This window comes from Hemitrygon akajei, chromosome 9, assembly GCF_048418815.1.
Source record: "Hemitrygon akajei chromosome 9, sHemAka1.3, whole genome shotgun sequence".
NCBI classification, from domain to species: Eukaryota; Metazoa; Chordata; class Chondrichthyes; order Myliobatiformes; family Dasyatidae; genus Hemitrygon; species Hemitrygon akajei.
This window is the reverse complement of record NC_133132.1, coordinates 108,957,165-108,978,901: the sequence shown is the minus strand read 5'-3', so window position 1 is coordinate 108,978,901 and position 21,737 is coordinate 108,957,165. Positions and strand designations below refer to the sequence as shown.

Here is a 21,737-nt window from a genome sequence, read left to right as displayed (position 1 = left end):
ATGATGGAGCCATTGCACAGGATTGGAAAAAGCTGCAAAATGTTGCAAACTGGGATTGAAAGGGTTAATGCATGAAGAGCATTTGATGGCTCTGGGACTGTACTCATTGGAATTTAGAAGAGTGAGAAGAGAATCTCACATTGAAACCTATCAAACATTGAAGGGCTGAGATAGAGTGGATGTGGAGAGGATGTATCCTATAGTGGGGGAACCTAGGACCCAGGGTCCACAGCCCCAGAACAGAGGAATGTCAATTTAGAACAGAGATGAAGAGGAATTTCTTTAGCCAGAGGCTGACGAGTTTGTGAAATTCATTGCCGCAGACAGATGTGGAGGCCAAGTCATTGGGTATATTTAAAGTAGAAGTTGATAGATTTTTGATCAGTAAGGATGTTAAAGGTTACAGGTGGAAGGCAGGAGAATGGAGTTCAGAGGGAAAATAAATCAGCAATGATGAAATAGTGGAGCAGATTTGATGGGCTGAATGGCCTAATTCTGCTCTTATGTCTTTGGTCTTGTTAACCAAAAAATCATAAACAATTTTTTTCACAAGTCTATGTCAGCATAGATATTTCAATACGGTTTTACAACTGACAGAAGTCGTTTCCTTCTTTTGTGTGAAAGCAGTGAAGTGTCGCTACATAGAGCACAAACCCAAATACAGCAGTTTATTTACCTTGTCCCTACCATCATAAAAAACACCTTATAACCTGCTGAGGAGTCTTCAGGGGATTTTGTAAAATGCATCAATAACAATTACATTTTTAACCCAAGTAAACCGAAAAACAGCTAGAAAGTCGTGCTCTGCTGCTTCACATCCAAGCTAAATATTTTTGCATCTGGAAACAATTTTATATCTTTAGCACTATAAACTTTGGAAAGATTATGTAACATTCTGCAAAATCTGTAAAAGTAAACTGCAATTTCTCTGAGTAGGTTATACATTTTAGTGTAAACTCCAGTGAAATCAAGTAAAAGGATATTTCCTTTCTAATTTTTTTATACTTGTGGCAAAATCAATAATTTTACCATGACAACCAATTTTTTCAGCTAAATCTGATCACATACTGATTGTCACAAACTAAAAGTCCTGCATTCACCATGAAGCAGAAACAGTAACCCTAAACAAACTATGAAGTTGTCAATATCCAATGCTCTTCCTCTGAGATTTTTCTCAAATGTTTCATTAAATCAGTGGAAAATGGATGGCTGCATTTTTCAATGAGCAGTAATGAACACTGCACTGTGAGTGAGGATTTCAGAAACTTCACCTCAAAAGGGCTCTTCAAAATGGAACTTTTCAAAGAGAATACCAAAGAACACAGAAAAAATAAGTACTGCAAACAACTAGTTAATTTATTTTGAGGTTAATCCAATCCCATCATAATCATAAATATCCACATTTATAATCAATGCAAGATTAAAACAGCATTTTCTGAAATCAATCTAAGATTAGCTTTATTTGTCAATGACCAACACAGAATGAGGAAGTACTGGGGCAGTCCCCAAGTGTCTCCATACTTCTGGCACCAACACAACAGGCCCACAAATTACTAACTTAACCCGTTATGTCTTTCCGGAATGTTGCAATTTCGACTTCCTGCTCAGTCTTGACTTTACTGGAAACCACACTGTTGCTGCAACTGTTAAAATGCATTCTGCACACAAAGGAAAACTAATGGTGCACATTGTTTACCGTTCTGAAGATGAGTATGATTTTTGGATTTGGGTATCATTGACAAACCCAGCATTTATTGGCTAGCCAATCTGCCCAGTGAAGCTACTTGTCTTTGCTAAGCAAACTCACAGAGCAGTTCAGTGTCAACGACATCTCACTCTCTCTGAAGCCAAATACAGATAAGATCAGATATGGATGGCAAGTCTCCTTCCCTGAAGGACCAGTGAACCAGATGGGACTTTGAGGATCAATGAGATTACTGGATGAAGTTGTGACCTTCTGGGTGGGAATATGACCTTGGTCTGTGAATTTAGTGCGGTGCAGGAAGGTTGCTGAGAGAGAAAAGTACATGCATTCCGCAAGGTGATGTACGGGAAACCTGATTCAGATTCCCTTTTTGCTGCTATTGTTTTGTTGTTGTTGTTGTTGCTGTTGCTTGTGTTTTTCTGCTGATCATTGTGGGCATGCAATGTTGGCATCAGAATGTGTGGCAATACTTGTGGGCTGCCATCCTTAGATTAGACCATATGGCTCAGAAGCAAAATTGGGCCATTCAGCCCATTGAGTCTGCTCTGCAATTCCATCATGGCTGACTTAATACCCCTCTCAACCCCATTTTTCTGCCTTCTTCCCCATTACCTTTAATGCCGTGACTACCTAAAAACTCATGTCCTCTTCACATCTACTCTATCTGGGCCTTTCAATATCCACTAAGTTTCAATGAGATTCGCCCTCATTCTTCTAAACTCCAGTGAGTACAGACCCAGAGCTATCAAGCATTCCTCACATGGTAGCCATTTCATTCCTGGAAATGCCCAGCACATCTGTGGATGTGAACTTCCCTCCACTGAGGACATTTATAGCAGCAGGTGCAGAAAGAAGGCCTGGAAGATCATCGGGGACACCAGTCACCCCAACCATAAACTGTTTCAGCTGCTTCCGTCTGGCAAATGCTACCGCAGCATTAAAGTAGGACCAACAGGCTATGCGACAGCTTCTTTCTACATGCCATCAGACTTTTAAATTTACATGTCTGCACATTGCAATGAAGTCATAACACAAAGATTTTTATTCCCTCACACTGTGGGAGAGATGTAAGATTTAAATAAATTCTAAATAATTCTCGTGAACCTTTTCTGAACAGTCTCCAATGCCATCACATCTTTTCTTAGACAAGGGACTCAAAATTGCTCATAATACTCCAAGTGCGGTTAGATTAGATTAGATTCAACTTTATTGTGCCGAGTACAGATACAAAGCCAATGAAATGCAGTTAGCATCTAACCAGAAGTGCAAAAGAATAGTGTTATTTACAAAATAACTGCAAACAAAAAGCAAGTGCTACAGCATACAAATATAAAAGTACTGGGACAGTACAGTATGGGTGCAATACTGTTTAGCGCTGTGATGTGAGGTTCAGCAGGGTCACAGCCTCAGGGAAGAAACTCTTCCTGTGCCTGCTGGTGTGGGAGCAGAGGCTCCTATAGTGCCTACTGGATGGGAGGAGAGTAAAAAGTCCATGGTTAGGGTGAGATGCATCTTTGATAATGCTTTTCGCCCTGCCCAGGCAGCGTTTATGGTAGATATTTTCAATGGTGGGCAATTGGGTGTCGATAATCCGTTGGGCAGTTTTCACCACCCACTGGAGTGCTTTGCGGTCCGATACGGGACAATTGCCATACCACACTGAGATGCAGTTGGTGAGTATGCTCTCAGTGGTACAGTGGTAGAAGTCCATCAGTATCCTGGGACAGAGGTGAGCTTTCTTGATGTTCCTCAGGAAATAAAGGCGCTGTTGAGCCTTTTTGATCAGGATGGAGGAGTTCAGGGACCAGGTGAGATCATTGGAAATGTGGATACCAAGGAGTTTGAAGCCTGATACCCACTCCACTACAGCTCTGTTAATGTAGATGGGGACATGAGTGTGGCTCCTAGCATGCCTGAAGTCCACAATGATCTCCTTGGTCTTCTGGGTGTTAAGGGCCAGGTTGTTGTCAGCTCACCATGTGGCCAGGTGCTGGAGCTCGTCCCTATAGGCCATCTCGTCATCCCCTCTGATCAGGCCAATGACCATGGTGTCATCTGCGAACTTGATTATGCAATTAGAACTATGTACAAGAATGCAATCATAAGTGAAAAGGGAGCACCAAAGAGGGCTCAGCACACAGCCTTGAGGCACGCCGGTATTCAAAGCTGGCAGTATACCAAGCTGGCAAAGTTTGGCGATCAGTTTGGTGGGGATGCCAAACTAAAGTCAAGAACAGCATTCTGATGTAAGAGTTGGGGCTGTCCAGTTAGGTTAGGGCAGAGTGAAGTGCCGTGGAGATGGCATCCTGTGTTGACCTGTTGGTGTGATAGGCAACTTGATGGGGGTCCAGGGTAGTGGGCAGACAGGATTTCAGATGTGATAGAACCAGTCCCTCAAAGCACTTTGCATTGATGGGGGTGGGTGCAACTGGGCGGAAGTCATTCAGTATCAGTATAAAGCCTCAGTATCATACCTTGCTCTTATATTCTAGTCCTTTCGAAATGAAAGCTAACATTGCATTTGCCTGCCTTCCTGCCAACTCAACCTGCAAGTTAGCCTTTACAGAATCCTGCACAAGGTCTCCCAAATTCCTTTTCAACTCTGATTTTTGAATTTTCTCCCCACTTAGAAGATAGTCTAAGCCTTTATTCCTTTTAACAAAATGTACAACTATACACTTCCCTACACTATATTCCATCTGCTACTTCTTTGCCCATTCTCCCAATCTGTCCATGTCCTTCTGCAGATTCCCTGTTTCCTCAACAGTATGTGTCCCTCACTTATCTTTGTATTGTCTGCAAACTTGGCCACAAAGCCCTCAGTTGCGTTATCCAAATCATTGACATATAACATTAAAAAAGCAGTCCCAATAACCAACCCCTGAAGAAAATCACTCATCACCGGCAGCCAACAAGAAACTGCTTCCTTTATTCCCACTTTGCCTCCTGCCAGCCAGCCAATCTTCTATCCAATTCTAGTACCTTTCCCCTTATTTATTTATTTATTTATTTATTAAATTTTAGAAAATTACAAAGAATAAATGTGATGATAAAATAGTGAGAAAAGTAATATTAACCCTCCCCCCCTTAACCCTTATCTAAAGAAAGAAAAAAAAGAGAAAGATTGCCTGGATATCGGAGGATCCCCACATGCTCCATGGAGTTCAAAATAATTTTAATATTTATTTTTACTTTCCCCAATTACTTTATAATTTTATCTTCAAAGGACTTATGTATTTAATCCTATCTTTTGTAAGTATGGGAGCCAAATTTTCAAAAATATATCATATTCATTTCTTAGATTGTATGTCATTTTTTCAAGTGGAATACAACTATGTATTTCATTATTCCAATGATCCATAGTTAAATATAAATCAGATTTCCAAGTAACTGCAATAACTTTTTTGGCTACTGCCAATGCAATTTTTATAAATTTTTTCTGATGCTTATTCAATTTAAGTTTCGGTATTGTCCCTTCAATGTCTCCTAATAAAAATAATACTGGACTATGTGGGAGTTGTATTCCAGTAATTTGTTCCAATAAAAGTCTTAGATTTATCCAAAATGGTTGAATTTTAAAACCAGACCAAGTAGAATGTAAAAAAAGTACCAATTTCTTGATTACATCGAAAACATTGGTCAGACATATTTGAATTTAATCTATTTATTTTCTGTGGTGTTATATATAATTGATGTAAAAATTATATTGTATTAATCTAAGTCGAACATTTATTGTATTTCTCATACTATCAGAACATAATCTTGACCAGTTTTTTCCATCAATTTTAACATTCAAATCAGATTCCCATTTTTGTCTTGATTTATGAATTCCTGATTTAATTGTCTGTTTTTGAATCAAATTATACATACAAGATGTAAATTTTTTTAATTTTTCCTTTTTGAATTAATATTTCTATTTCACTAGGTTTTGGCATCAACATTGTTTGTCCCAGCTTTTCTCGTAAATAAGCCTTTAATTGAAAATAACAGAAGAGTGTTATTTGATATTTTATATTTATTTTTTAATTGATCAAACGACATCAATATACCTCCTTCAAAATAATCACCTATATATTTAATCCCCTTTTGGAACCAATTATGTAAAAGTTTATTATCCATTGTAAAAGGAATAAGCCTATTTTGAATTAAAGTTCTTTTTGCTAATAAAGATTTCCTTATCTCATCGTCCATATTTACCTTATTCCATAAATCAATCAAGCGTCTTAATATAGGAGATTTTTTTTCCCGTATCCATTTGGATTCCCATTTATATATAAAATCTTCTGGTATGTTTTCTCCTATCTTATCTAATTCTATTCTAATCCATGCCGGTTTTTCTTCATCAAAAAAAGACGCAATAAATCTAAGTTGATTTACTTTATAATAATTCTTAAAATTTGGAAGTTGTAACCCTCCTAAATCAAATTTACATGTCTATTTTTCCAATGATATTCTTGACATCTTTCCTTTCCAAAGAAATTTCCTTACATATTTATTCAGTTCTTGAAAAAACTTCTAAGGTAATTGTATTGGTAAAGTTTGGAATAAATATTGCAATCTAGGAAATATATTCATTTTTACAGCATTAACTCTACCTATTAATGTTATTGGTAACATCATCCATTTATCAAGATCCTCTTTTATTTTTTTTAATAATGGCAAATAATTTTGTTTATATAAATTTTTTACATCATTATCAACTCTAATACCTAAATATTTTATCCCATTTATTGACCATCGAAATTGAGTTACTAATTGACATTGATTACAATTTCCTTTGGTAAGGGGTAAAATTTTATCCCAATTTACTTTATACCCTGATACTTTCCCATATTCTTCCAATCTAAAAGATAATCTTTGCAAAGATTGCAATGGGTTTGTTAAATAAATCAAAACATCATCAGCAAATAAATTAATCTTATATTCTTCTTGATTAACTCTAAAGCCCCCAATGTCTGAATCTGTTCTAATTAATTCAGCTAATGGTTCTATTGCCAATACAAATAAAGCAGGTGATAATGGGCAGCCTTGTCTAGTTAACCTCGTTAAGCAAAATGGTGTTGAAATCTGACCATTTCTAACTACTTTAGCTTGAGGATTAGTATTTAAGGTTTTAATCCATTGTATAAAAGATTTTCCTAACTCATATTTTTCCAATACCTTAAATAAAAAATCCCATTCCAATCTATCAAATGCTTTTTCTGCATCCAAAGCAACTGCCACACTCATTTCCTCTCTTTTTTGTGCCAAATGAATTATACTAAGTAAACGGGTTATATTATCCATTGATTGTCTATTTTTAATAAAAACTGTTTGATCCATATATATTAATTTTGGTAAATATTTAGATATTCTATTAGATAAATTTTTTGCTATTATTTTATAATCTGTATTCAACAAAGAAATAGGCCTATATGATGTTGGTTTTAAAGGATCTCTATCTTTTTTTGGCAATACAGTTATGATCGCTGTTAAAAAAGATTGTGGGAGTTTATGCATTCTTTCCACTTGGTATATTAATTCCATAAAAGGAGGAATTAATAAATCTTTAAATTTTTTATAAAATTCAGGAGGAAAACCATCTTCTCCTGGGGATTTATTACTCTGAAGTGATCCTAAAGCTTCTTCAACCTCTTTTAATATAAAGGGCATATCTAATCCTTTCTGTTCTTCCAAATCTAATTTTGGAAGGGTTATTTGTGATAAAAATTTATCTATCTCAGCAATCTTATTTTGTGATTCTGATTGATATAGTTCAGTATAAAATTTTTTTAAAGTTTCATTAATTTCTAAAGGTTTATAAGTAACCTTATTTACACTTGTTCTAATTGCATTTATTGTTTTAGAAGCCTGTTCTGTTTTCAACTGCCAAGCAAGAATTTTATGTGATCTTTCACCTAATTCGTAATATTTCTGTTTAGTTCTCATAATTACTTTTTCTGTACGATATGTCTGGAGTGTATTATATTGTAGTTTTTTATTAACAAGTTGTCTTCGTTTTTCTTCTGTCATATATCTTTGAGATTCTTTTTCTAACTTTAAGATATCTTTTTCCAATTGATCTATTTCTGCCATGTATTCCTTCTTAATTTTAGATGTATAACTTATAATCTGACCCCTTAAATATGCTTTCATCGCTTCCCATAATACAATTTTATCCTCAACTGAATGTAAATTTGTATCCAAAAAAAAGAATCTGTTTTTTCATAAAATCACAAAAATCTTGACGTTTTCATAAAATTGAATTAAATCTCCATCTATAAATCGATTCCTCCTTATCCATCATTATCATTGTCATTATTAAGGGAGAATGATCTAACAGTATTCTTGCTTTATATTCCACACTTTTCACTCTATCTTGAATATTTTTTGATAATAAAAAAATCAATCCTTGAGTAAGTTTTATGACTATTTGAATAAAATGAATAATCTCTTTCTCTTGGATTAATTTTTCTCCATATATCAATCAGGTTTAAATCTTTCATTAATGATAAAGTTAGTTTTATTACTTTTGATTTTGTAGCAATTTTAGTTGACCTATCCAAAACTGAATCTAAACAAAAATTAAAATCTCCACCTATTAATATTTTATCATGTGCATCAACCAAGTTCAAAAAAACTGCTTGTATAAATTTTGCATCATTTTCATTTGGTGCACAAATGTTCATAAAAGTCCATAATTCTGAAAAAAATTGACAATGTATAATCACATATCTCCCCACAGAATCAATTATTACATTTTGTATTTTAATTGGTATTTATTAACCAAAATTGCAACTCCTCTCGATTTTGAATTAAATGAAGCTGCAATAACATTTCCAACCCAACCCCTCTTTAGTTTCTTATGTTCTGTTTCTGTTAAATGTGTTTCTTGTAAAAAAGCTATATCTCCTTTCATGTTCTTAATATATGTTAAAACTCTTTTTCTTTTCACAGGTCCATTAATTCCATTAACATTAAAACTTTAAAAATTAAGTAAATTAATCATTCGTAATACCTTGGGAACTCTTTAAAATTCTCCATGTTGCTGAGTTTCTCCCCAACCATCCAGGCAAAAAAGAAAAATAGAAGAAAGATAACTAATATATAAGAAAAAAAAACAAAGTACCCCCCCACTAATGTTGCGAATAAAAAGAACACAACATTACCCCCCCCATTTTACGGGTCATGGCAATCGCCATGATTGTACACATGAAACTCGCAGCCATCGATCAGGAGCTCCTCCAGCTCCCCCACAAAAAAAAAGAAAATATATTAGTGAAGAAAAAAAAAATTAATGTCTCTACTCCCAATTAATACTCAACTATTTTTTTTTAATAAATGTCCATCAAGTCCAACCTTGTTTCAGTCTTCATCATTAGTCCATTTCATTTCTATAATTCTTTACTCCTCTTCGTGGACATCAGCTAATTCTTGTACAAATTTCTCCACTTTCCGGTAGTCAACGAAAAATCTTCTTTCTTTGTTATCCAGGAAAATTATCAATTTTGTTGGGTAGCTCAATAAAAATTTATAGCCCTTTTCCCATAAAGATTTTTTCACTGGATTAAATTCCTTCCGCCTCTTCAGAAGATCGTAACTTATGTCTGGATAAAAAAAAAACTCTTTTCCCTTCTATTATCAATGGCCCATTTCTCTTTTTACCACCTTGAGTAGCTGCCTTCAAGATCATTTCTTTATCTTGGTACCCTAAGCATTTTATCAAAATTGATCTTGGATTTTGATCTTGTTGAGGCCTTGGTCTTAAGGCTCTGTGTGTTCTTTCAATTTCAATTACTTGGCTTCCTTCTTTCATTTCCAAAATTTTCGGAATCCATTCTTGAAAGAATTTTATTGAATTTTCTCCCTCTGTACCTTCCATAAGACCAACAATTTTGATATTATTTCGTCTACTAGAGTTTTCAAGCGCATCTATTTTTTCCAACATCCGTTTTCTTTCTATTGTCCAGGCAAGATTATTGTCTTCTATCTTATCTATTCTTTCAGTGTTTTCTTCCACTTTTACTTCCATCTCTTTAACTTTATTATCCATCTTCTTTTGTTTTTCCACCACATTATTGAGTGTATTCTGCATCCTTCTTATAGCTTTTAATTCATTCATAATATATATCAGGATATCTTTTATGTCTCCTTTAATCTCCTCCTTCTTTTCCTCTTCTTCTTTCTCTGAATTTCCCAAAGAGTCTGATTCCACTTCCAATTCACTTCCAATTTCACTTCCAGCTGTAGTTGGGATTTGTAGTTTTGTTAATATCTGTTCATGCATACTTGTTTCTTCGCGCATGCGTTGTTCTTGCCGTTTCTTCTTAGAGACCGCTGACATTGCTGCAACTCCCTGTCCTGCATCATCAGAAGTGCCATGCACTTTGCCAGGAGGAGATCCAACTTGAGTCCGAGGCTTCGCCGAGACAGTTAGGCCTTTTTCCCCGCTGATTTGGCAGTCTTCGAAGTAGTAGCTTTCTTCTGTTTCGGTTTAGGAGCCATATCAAAAGATAATCCTGAGTTACTTATAAATAGTTTCTAGTAGATATTTGTTAACTCTTCTTCATTTAAACCCTATTTCATTACTTTTTACGAGGGAGCTGGATTCCCAACGTCTCGATCCTACGTCATCACATGACGCCCCCTAGTACCTTTCCCCTAATACCATGTGCTCTTATTTTGTTAAGCAATCTTATGTGTAGCACCTTGTCAAAGGCTTCCTAAAAATCCAAGTAAACATCAACTGATTCCCCTTTGTCTACCCTGCCCGTTAATTCCTCAAAGAGTTCTCACAGATTTGTCAGGATTTTCCTTTAAATTCCCTTGCTGACTTTAGCCTATTTTATCGTGCACTTCCAAGACCCTGAAAATGTCATCCTTAACAATGGACTCCAATATCTTCCCAACTACTTACGTCAGGCTATCTGGCCTATAATTTTATTTTTTTGCCTCCCACCCTTTTTAAACATGGAGTGACATCTGCAATTTTCTAGACCTCCAGAACCACTCCAGAATCTAGTGATTCTTGATAGATCATGACTAATGCCTCCACAATCTCTTCACCTACCTCTTTCAGAACCCTGAGATATAGTCCATCTGGTCCAGGTGACTTATCTACCTTCAGATCTTTCAGCTTCCCAAGCACTCCTCTGTAGTGACAGCAAATACACTCACTTCTGCTCCCTGACACTCTTGAATTTCTGGCATATTGCTAGCGTCTTTTACAAAGACTGATACTAAATACTCATTAAATTTGGCCACAATTTCTTTGTCCCCAATTACTACCTCTCCAGCATCATTTTTCAGCATTTCAATATCCACTCTCACTTCTCTTCTATTATTTATATTGTGTTATTTATAGGTTGAGTTGGTTGCTCATGCAAATGGCGCATTTCACTGTATGCGACTCTTGCCTAGAAATGATTAGTCCATTACCTGGAATGACTTGAACTCATACTGCAATGGTTGTTACTGCGTTTCACCATAAAGAAAAAAAAATCAATTTTAACCATGAAACTATTAAAGGTGTTATGTGGATGAAAATATTTGAATTATATATATCAACCTATTTGTGATAATATTTTGTTTATGTGCTGTGCGTAATATATGCTTTGTGGGTGCACCATGGTTTGGAAGAACAATGTTTCCTTTGGTTGTATATGTGCATAGTCAGATGACAATAAACTTATTCATAGCTTTAAAAATAGGTTGTAAACTCTAGTTTAGGGAAGAAAGCTAACAAAAAAAAGTCAACTTACAACAACAGCTTACTTCTGCAGATACGGCAAAGTATCACTAAACTTCTACATAGGAAAGTTAACAAAAATAAATATTGGACGGACCAATACAATAATCCAAACAACAGGTGAGGAAAAGCTTTGAGAAAGAGGTTGGTTCAAAGCTACGCATTGAATGAGAAAAGAGGTGAAACAGCAGATATTTGAGAAGGATTAGGAAGGGACATAAAATATCATCAGCAGGCAAGATCAAGGAAAACCTGACATTTTCCAAGATTTTTCCAGGTAAGAGTAACAAGGAAAGACTCGTACGCATTAAGAATGGAAGGTGGACATTGACGTAGAGTTGTATTCACTGCGGACAAGGTCAATGTAGTTGGAGAATTCCGAGTGGAAATTCTAGAAACAGAATTTCAGAGAATTTAATGTCAGGGCATAGAATTAAAGAGCAGGGAGGTTCCAGTACAACTATAGAAAATATTAGAGGTCACAGCCAGCATATAATGTGCAGATCTGGTCACCATGAAGAACATGGTTGGACCAGAGAGGATGCAGAGGAGATTCACCAGTATGTTGCCTGGGGTAGTACATTTCAGTTATGAGGAGAGAGACTGGGTTATGTTTCTTGAATGAATCTGGCCAGCCAGACGTGTATTAGGACAGGCAGGTTTAGAAATAACAATGCTACAGATTAGCGTATTAACAGTAGTTCAGCTGAGGCAGAAACACAGTGGGAGACAGCTATTGAAGACATAAACATGTGGTTCTAAAATCATACCAAGTTTGAACAGCTAGATCCAACTTCAAAAAATTGGCAGCAAAATGGACCAATCAGCTTTGAGGGAATCATTAGTAGGAGACAACCACTTTCCAATTTTTGGTCGGAGGAAATTTCTTTTCCCTTGATAGATAATGCTGGCATTCAGAGGTATGAAGAAGAGAAGGCAAGTTAGAAGCAGGGTTTCCCGCTGAGAGCCAGCAAACCTGTCCAAACCTATGAGTTCTGCATAGGTTCGTTCCAGTGAGACAGGGGAAGGATGGTAGGGTACAGGAACTGTGGTGTACAAAGACTGTGGTGAATCTAGTCAAGAAGAAAAGAAGAGCTTATGAAAGGTTCAAAAAACTAGGTAATGATAAAGATCCGGAAGATGATAATGCTAGCAGGAAGGAGCTTAAGAAAGAAATTTGGAGAGCCAGAAGGGGCCATGAGAAGGCTTTGGCGAGCAGGATTAAGGAAAACCCCAAGGCATTCAACAAGTATGTGAAGAGCAAGAGGATAAGATGTGAGAGAATAGGACCATTCAAGGGTGACAATAGAAAAGTGTGTATGGAACCGGAGGAGATAGCAGAGGTACTTAATCAGTATTTTGCTTCAGTATTCACTACAGAAAAGGATCTTGGCGATTGTAGGACTGACTTAGAGCAGACTGAAATGTTTGAGCATGTAGATATTAAAGAAGAGCATGTGCTGGAGCTTTTGGAAAGCATTAAGTTGGATAAGTTACCGGGACCAGACGAGATGTACCCCAGGCTACTGTGGGAGGCGAGGGAGAAGATTGCTGAGTGTCTGGCGATGGTTTTTGCATCATCAAAGGGGATGGGAGAGGTTCCAAAAATTTGGAGGTTTGCAGATGTTGTTCCCTTATTCAAGAAAGGGAGTAGAGATAGCCCAGGAAATTATAGACCAGTGAGTCTTACTTCAGTGGTTGGTAAGTTGATGGAGAAGATCCTGAGAGGCAGGATTTATGAACATTTGGAGAGGCATAATATGATTAGGAATAGTCAACATGGCTTTGTGAAAGGCAGGTCGTGCCTTACAAGCCTGATTGAATTTTTTGAGGATGTGACTAAACACATTGATGAAGGTAGAGCAGTAGATGTAGTGTATATGGATTTCAGCAAGGCATTTGACAAGGTACCCCATGCAATGCCTATTGAGAAAGTAAGGAGGCATGGGATCCAAGGGGACATTGCTTTGTGGATCCAGAACTGGCTTGCCCAAGAAGGGAAAGAACGGTTGTAGACTGGTCTTATTCTGCATGGAGGTCGGTGACTAGTGGTGTTCCTCAGGAATCTGTTCTGGGACCCAAACTCTTTGTGATTTTTATAAATGACCTGGATGAAGAAGTGGAGGGATGGGTTAGTAAATTTGTTGATGACACAAAGGTTGGGGGTGTTGTGGATAGTGTGGAGGGCGGTCAGAGGTTACAGCGGGACATTGATAGGATGCAAAACTGGGCTGAGAGGTGGCAGATGGAGTTCAACCCAGATAAGTGTGAGGTGGTTCATTTTGGTAGGTCAAATATGAGGCAGAATATTAGCAGTAATGGTAAGACTCTTGGCAGTGTGGAGGATCAGAGGGATCTTGGGGTCCAAATCCATAGGACACTCAAAGCTGCTCTACAGGCTCACCCTGTGGTTAAGAAGGCATATGGTGCATTGGCCTTCATCAATCATGGGATTGAGATTAAGAGCTGAGAGGTAATGTTGCAGCTATATAGGACCCTGGTCAGACCCCACTTGGAGTACTATGCTCATTTCTGGTTGCCTCACTACAGGAAGGATGTGGAAACTATAGAAAAGGTGCAGAGGAGATTTACAAATATGTTGCCTGGATTGGGGAGCATGTCTTATGAGAATAGTTTGAGTGAACTCAGCCTTTTCTCCTTGGAGCGACAGAGGATGAGAAGTGACCTGATAGAGGTGTATAAGATGATGAGAGATATTGATCATGTGGATAATCAGAGGCTTTTTCCCAGGGCTGAAATGGCTAGCATGAGAGGGCACAGTTTTAAGGTGCTTGGAAGTAGGTACAAAGGAGATGTCAGGGGTAAGTTTTTTTACTCAGAGAGTGGTGAGTATGTGGAATGGGCTGCCGGCGACGGTGGTGGAGGCTGATATGATAGGGTCTTTTAAGAGACTCCTGGACAGGTACATGGAGCTTATAAAAATAGAGGGCTGTGGGTAACCCTGGGTAATATCTAAGGTAAGGACATGTTTGGTAGGGCTTTGTGGGCCAAAGGGCCTGCATTGTGCTGTAGGTTTTCTATGTTTCTATTTCGCATGGTGAATGAGGTGGCTCAAGCACACTAGAACATGACATTTGCTTGACTAAGAGGACCCAGCATCTCAATAACTGCATAGAAGATTACAGCTCAATACAGGCATTTCATCCCACAATGTTGTGCTGCCCTTTTAACCTACTCTCAGATGAATCTAACCTGTCCCTCCTCCATAGCCCTTCATTTTTCTATCATCATTGTGCCTATCTAAGTGTTTATTAAATGTCCCTGATGTATCTGCCTCTACCACCACCAGTGGCAGGGTGTTACATATGCTCCCCACTCTCTGTGTAAACAACTTACTGGTGACATCTGTACATAGAGTTGGCATCGATATGTACAGCTTTGATAGCCAGGATTACTTGATTCTATTCATCAAAAGTCAGAGGTGGGAGAATATATTTTTAAAAAAGCCAACCAATATCTGTTGAATTGCACTCAGTCATAGAGTGGGATAGCACAGAACAGGCCCTTTGGCCCATTTAGTCTTGCCGAAATATTATTCTGCCTTGTCCCATCTACCAGCCAATATACAGACACTTCTGAAGGACTTCGGAAAGACAAAGAAGGAAGTTGACAGTAAACAGGAATGAAAATCCAAAGCACTTGATTGTTGATCGTTCAGTCAGAGCTTTTTAAAACACTCAACAATTGCTTGGACTTCATAGGGTCGTATCACATTCAGAAAAATCACAGGTTAACATAACTTGATAACAAAATTTCTTGTTTTTTAAAAATTTAATTGTTATCTGTTCATTAAACGGCAGCTGTCAAATGCAGCCGATGACAAAATCTACGCAACTTTTGCTATGAGCTTGACAAAGAAACTAGGAAAACAAATGAATAGAAGTCCTGTTATTTCATTCTCAGAAGAACTAATTGCCAGATATTTTTCAGTGACCTTTGGACTTGCTGGTAATAAAATACTGCCAATACTTTTAATGCATTTTCTATAAACATATAATGAAACATGTGTATCAAGTGGTCAAATATACCATCAACTTTTCTCTTGGCAATGTCAACTGTACTAAATAAAAAATTTCCCACAACATTTTATTCAGTTCAATTATCCAACTTACACACAGATCCAAAAGCAACATATCAAATTAAAAACAGACGTATAGAATGAACGGAATGGCTCGTAATCCTGGAATATTACTTATCATTACATCCGTAAAGTGGAAATGTGTAGACCTCGTGCTTTAATTCTGGAATGAGCAATAACCAAGGGCAAGACAAGTGCCGAACTGTTAATGAATACCTTAATTATTATGAACATTATTACAACTACAATGAAGTTGAAAGATTATAAATAAAAGGCAGCCAAAACTCAGTTCAACTTAGTGAGAATGGGTCATACATAGAACACAGGGCTGCACAATGCTAACGCAACTCAGGGGTCAGACTTTAGAGGTTAATTCTGGTGGTGTCTTTAAGGAGCTTGTGCATTTTCTGCATGACTGTGCGAGTTTTCTTTGGGTGCTCTGGTTTCCTCCCACAGTCCAAAGGCCTACAGGTCAGTAGGTTAATTGGTCACTGTAAATTGTCCTGTGATTAGGCTAGTGTTAAATCGGTGGGGTGCTGGGCAGCCCGATTTATTGGTCTTGGTCAGGCCTGTTTTGCACTGCATCTCCAAATTAAATAGAACTGTAGAGCACAGTACAGGCCCTTCAGTCCACAAGCTACTCTAAGATCAAACTAACCCTTCCTTGCAAATTGCCCTCCATTTTTCTATCATCCATGTGCCTATCTAAGTTTCTTAAATGTGCCTAATATATAATATACACTGCTACGGGCAGAAGTTCCCACTTGCTTTAAAAAGGCAACAATTACACCAGTGCCAAAGAAGAACAATGTGGGCTGCCTTAACAACTATCGCCCAGTAGCAGTCACATCGACAGTGATGAAATGCTTTGAGAGCTTATGACTGAACTGAACTCCTGCCTCAGCAAGGACATGGACCCATTGCAATTTGCCTATCGCCACAATAGGTCAACAGCAGACGCAATCTCAGCATTTAATACCATCATTCCCACAATCCTAATTGAGAAGTTGCAGAACCTGGGCCTCTGTACCTCCCTCTGTAATTGGATCCTCAGCTTCCTAACCTGAAGACCACAGTCTGTGTGGGTTGGTGATAACTTATCAGCTTCGCTGACAATCAACACTAGTGCATCTCAGGGGTGTGTGCTTAGCTCACTGCTCTATTTTCTGTATACACATGACTGTGTGGCTAGGCTTAGCTCAAATACCATCTACAGATTTGCTGACAATACAACCATTGTTGGTAGAATCTCAGGTGGTGACGAGAGGGCGTACAGGAGTGAGATATGCCAACTAGTGGAATGGTGCTGCAGCAACAACCTGACACTCAATGTCAGTAAGACGAAAGAGCTGATTGTGGACTCCAGGAAGGGTAAGACGAAGGAACACAAGAGTGAGCAGCTTCAAGTTTTGGATGTTAAGATCTCTGAGGATCTAACCTGGTCCCAGCATATTGATGTAGTCATAAAGAAGGCAAAACAGTGGCTGTACTTAATTAGGAGCTTGAAGCGATTTGGCATGTCAACAAATATGCTCAAAAACTTCTATAGTTGCACCATGGAGAGCATTCTGACGGGCTGCATCACTGTCTGGTATGGAGGGGCTACTTCACAGGACCGAAAGAAGCTGCAGAAGGTTGTAAATCTAGTCGGCTCCATCTTGGACACTAGCCTACAAAGTACCCAGGACATCTTTAGGAAACGGTGACTCAGAAAGGCAGCATTTATTATTAAAGCCCTCCAGCACCCAGGGCATGCACTTTTCTCACTGTTACCATCAGGTAGGAGATACAGAAGCCTGAAGGCAGACACTCAGAAATTTAGGAACTGCTTCTTCCCCTCTGCCATCCGATTCCTAAATGGACTTTGAAGCTTTGGACACTACCTCACTTTTTAAATATACAGTATTTCTGTTTTTGCACATTTTTAAATTATCTATACAATATATAATTGATTTACTTGTTTATTATTATGTTTTATTTTATTTTTTTTTTCTCTCTCTCTGCTAGATTATGCATTGCATTGAACTGCTGCTGCTAAGTTAACAACTTTCACATCATATGCTGGTGATAATAACCCTGATTCTGATATCTGCCTTTATCACCATCTCTGACAGTGTTCCACACACTCACCACTCTGTGTGAAGAACTTACCTCTTACAATCCCCACCCCCCCCCACCAATCACCATAAAATTATGCCCTATTCTACACCTCAGAACATAGAACAGTACAGAATAAGAACAAGGCCTTTGGGCTCATGATGTTGTGCTGAACCAATTAAAACTAGTATTTAAATGCCAAACTTGACCAAATCCTCTACCTACAATGATGTGCATACCTCTCCATTCTCTGCACATTCATGTAGCGATTGAAGAGCCACTTAAACACCTCTACAGTATGTCCAGAGATTCAACACCTTTTGAGTGAAGAAGTTTCTCCTGATTTTAGTTCCAAGCAGCACCATCAATAGCCACTGGCTCTAAACACACATAATCTTGTATTTCTACCATCATCTCTGAAAACATGTGCAACCACCTCATTGCGTCAATATCCTTTTTATCATGCAGCAACCAACGTTGCACATCAGACTCCAAACACGGCTTGGTTCAGGTTTTACATATCTTTCTTCCTCAATTCCATGAAAATAACTATTTTGTACTTTTGTTTTTTTTTTAAATGGCCTTACCAACTTCTGGCACTACTTTCCGTCATTTTGGACTTTGTGCTCCAAGGTCCTATTGCTTGTCCATTTTGCCTTCAGTCACTACTTTCAAGTAAAGAGCAACCTCCATTTTCTTTCCACCTAAATGTGCTCCTTCTCCAACCTTGAATGTCCTCTGCTAAATTTTGCCCATTCGACAAGTTTACTGATGTCAACCTACATTGTGATGGTCTTGGCCCAAAACGTCGACAGTGCTTCTCCTTATAGATGCTGCCTGGCCTGCTGTGTTCCACCAGCATTTTGTGCGTGTTGTTTGAATTTCCAGCATCTGCAGATTTCCTCGTGTTTGCTGTGTTGCACTCTTCCTCGATACTGAATCCTCCTCTTCAATAGTTGATGACCATCTGCACACCTAGAAATTGTGCTCAGTTACAAAACTTAAACTGGTAACTTGTGGAAAGACTAGACATTTTTTCTTTTACTTCCAATCAGACCAAAGATACAAAATCCTGAAAGCACGTACCACCAGGTTCAAGAACAACTTCTACTCCACTGTTATAAATTTATTGAAAGATTCCCTGGTACAATCACAATCTTCTTTGTTTTAACCTTGCACTTTATTGTTTATCTGCACTGCACTTTCTCTGTAGCCATTATACTTTATTCTACAGTCTGCTATTATTTTAGCTTGTTTACCTCAATACACCATCATGATTTGATCTGCATGCACTTTGGTGGCGGACTTGGTTGCAGCGGCTTCTCGGAGTCCAAGCAATTACACCAAACAAATCACCCCTTATGTCTGTTTTACAATCACAAGACACTGCTGGATATTAAGTACATCAAGTACAGCAGATCTACCCCATCATCAAGTTGCTTGATAGTGGTGGAACTGGATTTTATTGCACACCATCTTGCCGTCTGCTACAGGAAGGCATTAGAGGCAGCACATGGTCCAACAAACTGTGGAAATTATTGTCTTTGAGGTTTTTTTGTACAATCGCAAGACCCTGTTAGACATTGGTAAAGAAGAATACTGCAAGTCTGGTTCAGCAGTACACTGGAAGACTGACAGGAGGGGAGCTGTGTAGCCTTGGTTGTTGTGCAGACAAGGCCGTCTTGCCACACAGGGAAGGAGACGCCTGAGGCAATGTGGTGCCACGGACGTCAATGCTGGGTTGGGGCCTGTTAGTGCTGTCCTCCAGAGTTCACTTGGTGGAAGACAAGCTGGACTGCATTAATCCACAGTTGCAGTAGCGCATGGTGATCAGAATACCACGCACTTGTTTTTGCAGAAACATGGCTCCAGGAAAATGCCCCATGGAACATTAATCTAAACGCCATGTCACTCAGGGACTTGGATTATATTATTATTTTTGTCATGACTGCATGTTTACTCCCAGCATAATTATATGTGCTATATGTGACTGTTGGTACTGTGTTTTGCACCTTGGGCCAGTGAAACGCTGTTTCATTTGGCTGCATTCATGAGTATGGTTGAATGACAGTTACAATTAAAGTTGAACTTGACAAATTTCCCACTGTACCTCGGTGCATGTGACAATATTAAACCAATTTACCACCTTTGTGATGAGAGCAACTGTCGATACTTTGAGCCAAAAACTTGCCCCAGTCCTGATGGAGGGTTTCAACTCGAAACGTTGACAATTCCTCCTCCCCAACCCCTCACCCCACAGACGCTGCTCGACTAGCCGAGTCAGATTATTTGCTGCTCCAGATTTCAGCTTCCGCAGTCTCCCGTGCAGGTGAAATGAGTACAACAGCTAGGAACTGTCAATTTCACCACCTGGCTCGCAGCATTTATTTATTTACATACTTATTGAGATACAGCACAGAACAGGCCCTTCCAACCCTTCAATCTGTGCCGCCAGCAACCCCAGATTAACCTAAGTCTAATCGCAAGACAATTTATATCGATCGATTAACCTACTAACCAGTACATCTTTGGAGTGTGGGAGGAAACTGGTACATCCAGAGAAAATCCACGCATTCCACGGGAAGCAAGTACAAACTGCTTACAGGTGATGTTGGAATTGAATTCTGATGCTTCAAGATGTAATAGTGTCATGCTAAAAACTTCACTACCTTGGCATACACAGTTTTCAGAATCAAAATAGAGTTTATTGCCATTATGGTAATATAGGTTGACCTACACTAGTCTGACTACCTGTAATCCGGTTCCTTTGATAATCTGGCACTGATATCAAATATTCTGTGCAACTGTAATTTCAAATTTCCTGGGCCACCGTATCAAACTGCTACGATGCAATGCTCCTCAGACAGGATGAAGAGGTCAATACTCCCCAATGCCATTAGGCTTTACAATTCAACCGCCAGGACTTAAGAACCTTTTAAAAGCTATTATTAATGCTTTTTGAGATAGTGATTTAGATGCATATCATATTTTTTACTGAGTTAAGTATTGTATGTAATTAGTTTTGCTACAACAAGTGTATGGGACATTGGAAAAAAAGTTGAATTTCCCCATGGGGATGAATAAAGTATCTATCTATCTATCTATCTACATTGCTTTGGTTGCGCTAGATCTGTTCACGTGTTGGCGAGCTCTTGTAAGTGCAGACAGGCGATTCCTGCTTGTTTTCCTGCATTTATTAATAACATTTGCATGAGGTGTGGCCGCCTGGTACCCGTCCATCTCCCCCGCCAGTGGCGGGGGAGCTGGTACACACCGGGTCGGTCCGCCTTCTCGCCCGCCTGCAGGCAGTCGCGCAATGTCCTGCAGCGTCACCCAGCTGGCACTCCGTTCTCTTCTGCCTATAACCTCAAATCAGGCATGGCAACCCGCTAAATTTAAGCATATTACAAAGTGGAGGAAAAGAAACTAACGAGGATTCCCTCAGTAACTGCAAGTGAAGAGGGAAGAGCCCAGCGCCGAATCCCCGGCTGTCTGGCGGTCATGTGAAATGTGGCGTATAGAAGACCTCCCTTCTCCGACTTCTGCTCCTGCTTACCCAGATGTGCTGCCACCATCAACAGTTTTTGAAGAAACTGTTGTGCCAGTTTCAGCACCAGTTCCTGATGCTTCACTCATTTTTCAAGATGAAGATGTTGATGATCCTGACAACTCCACACTTGCAGATATTCAACTTTGCCTGAAGGTATATTAAACATCACTCTTTAAAAGTGGAAGTGCTCAACTGTTCTGTATAAGTTAATTCCTGTATATGTACCTGTACCCTTTAGTTTATCTGTGCCTGTACAGTATATTACTTTATTAAAACTTCACTTGCTACTCATTTAATATTTCTGTTTCATTATTATCTAACTTGTACTGATTTACATGATATTTTAAAGGTATGATGAGGCAGTTGGCTATTGTTTAATGTGATCCTTCTGTAATTCGGTATTTTCACTAATCCGGCACTCCTCAGGTCTCAAAGGTGCCGGATTATAGAAGGTCGACCTGTATATGGTGGGAAGTGAAGGAATTATCCTTCTCCCATCCAACCATTAAAACACCTTTACTGTTTCACCAGTCCAGACGCAAATCAACATTAACACAAA

At 38.6% G+C, this 21,737-nt stretch overlaps 2 protein-coding genes across 5 annotated transcripts in view; one reads left to right on the top strand and one right to left on the bottom strand.

Annotated features, from left to right (window-relative positions):
• The window catches only part of mcph1 (microcephalin 1), a 261,368-nt gene that overhangs the window by 136,811 nt on the left and 102,820 nt on the right, over positions 1-21,737 (bottom strand). The window lies entirely within an intron of this gene.
• angpt2a (angiopoietin 2a) overlaps positions 1-21,737 on the top strand; it is a 102,609-nt gene that overhangs the window by 67,268 nt on the left and 13,604 nt on the right.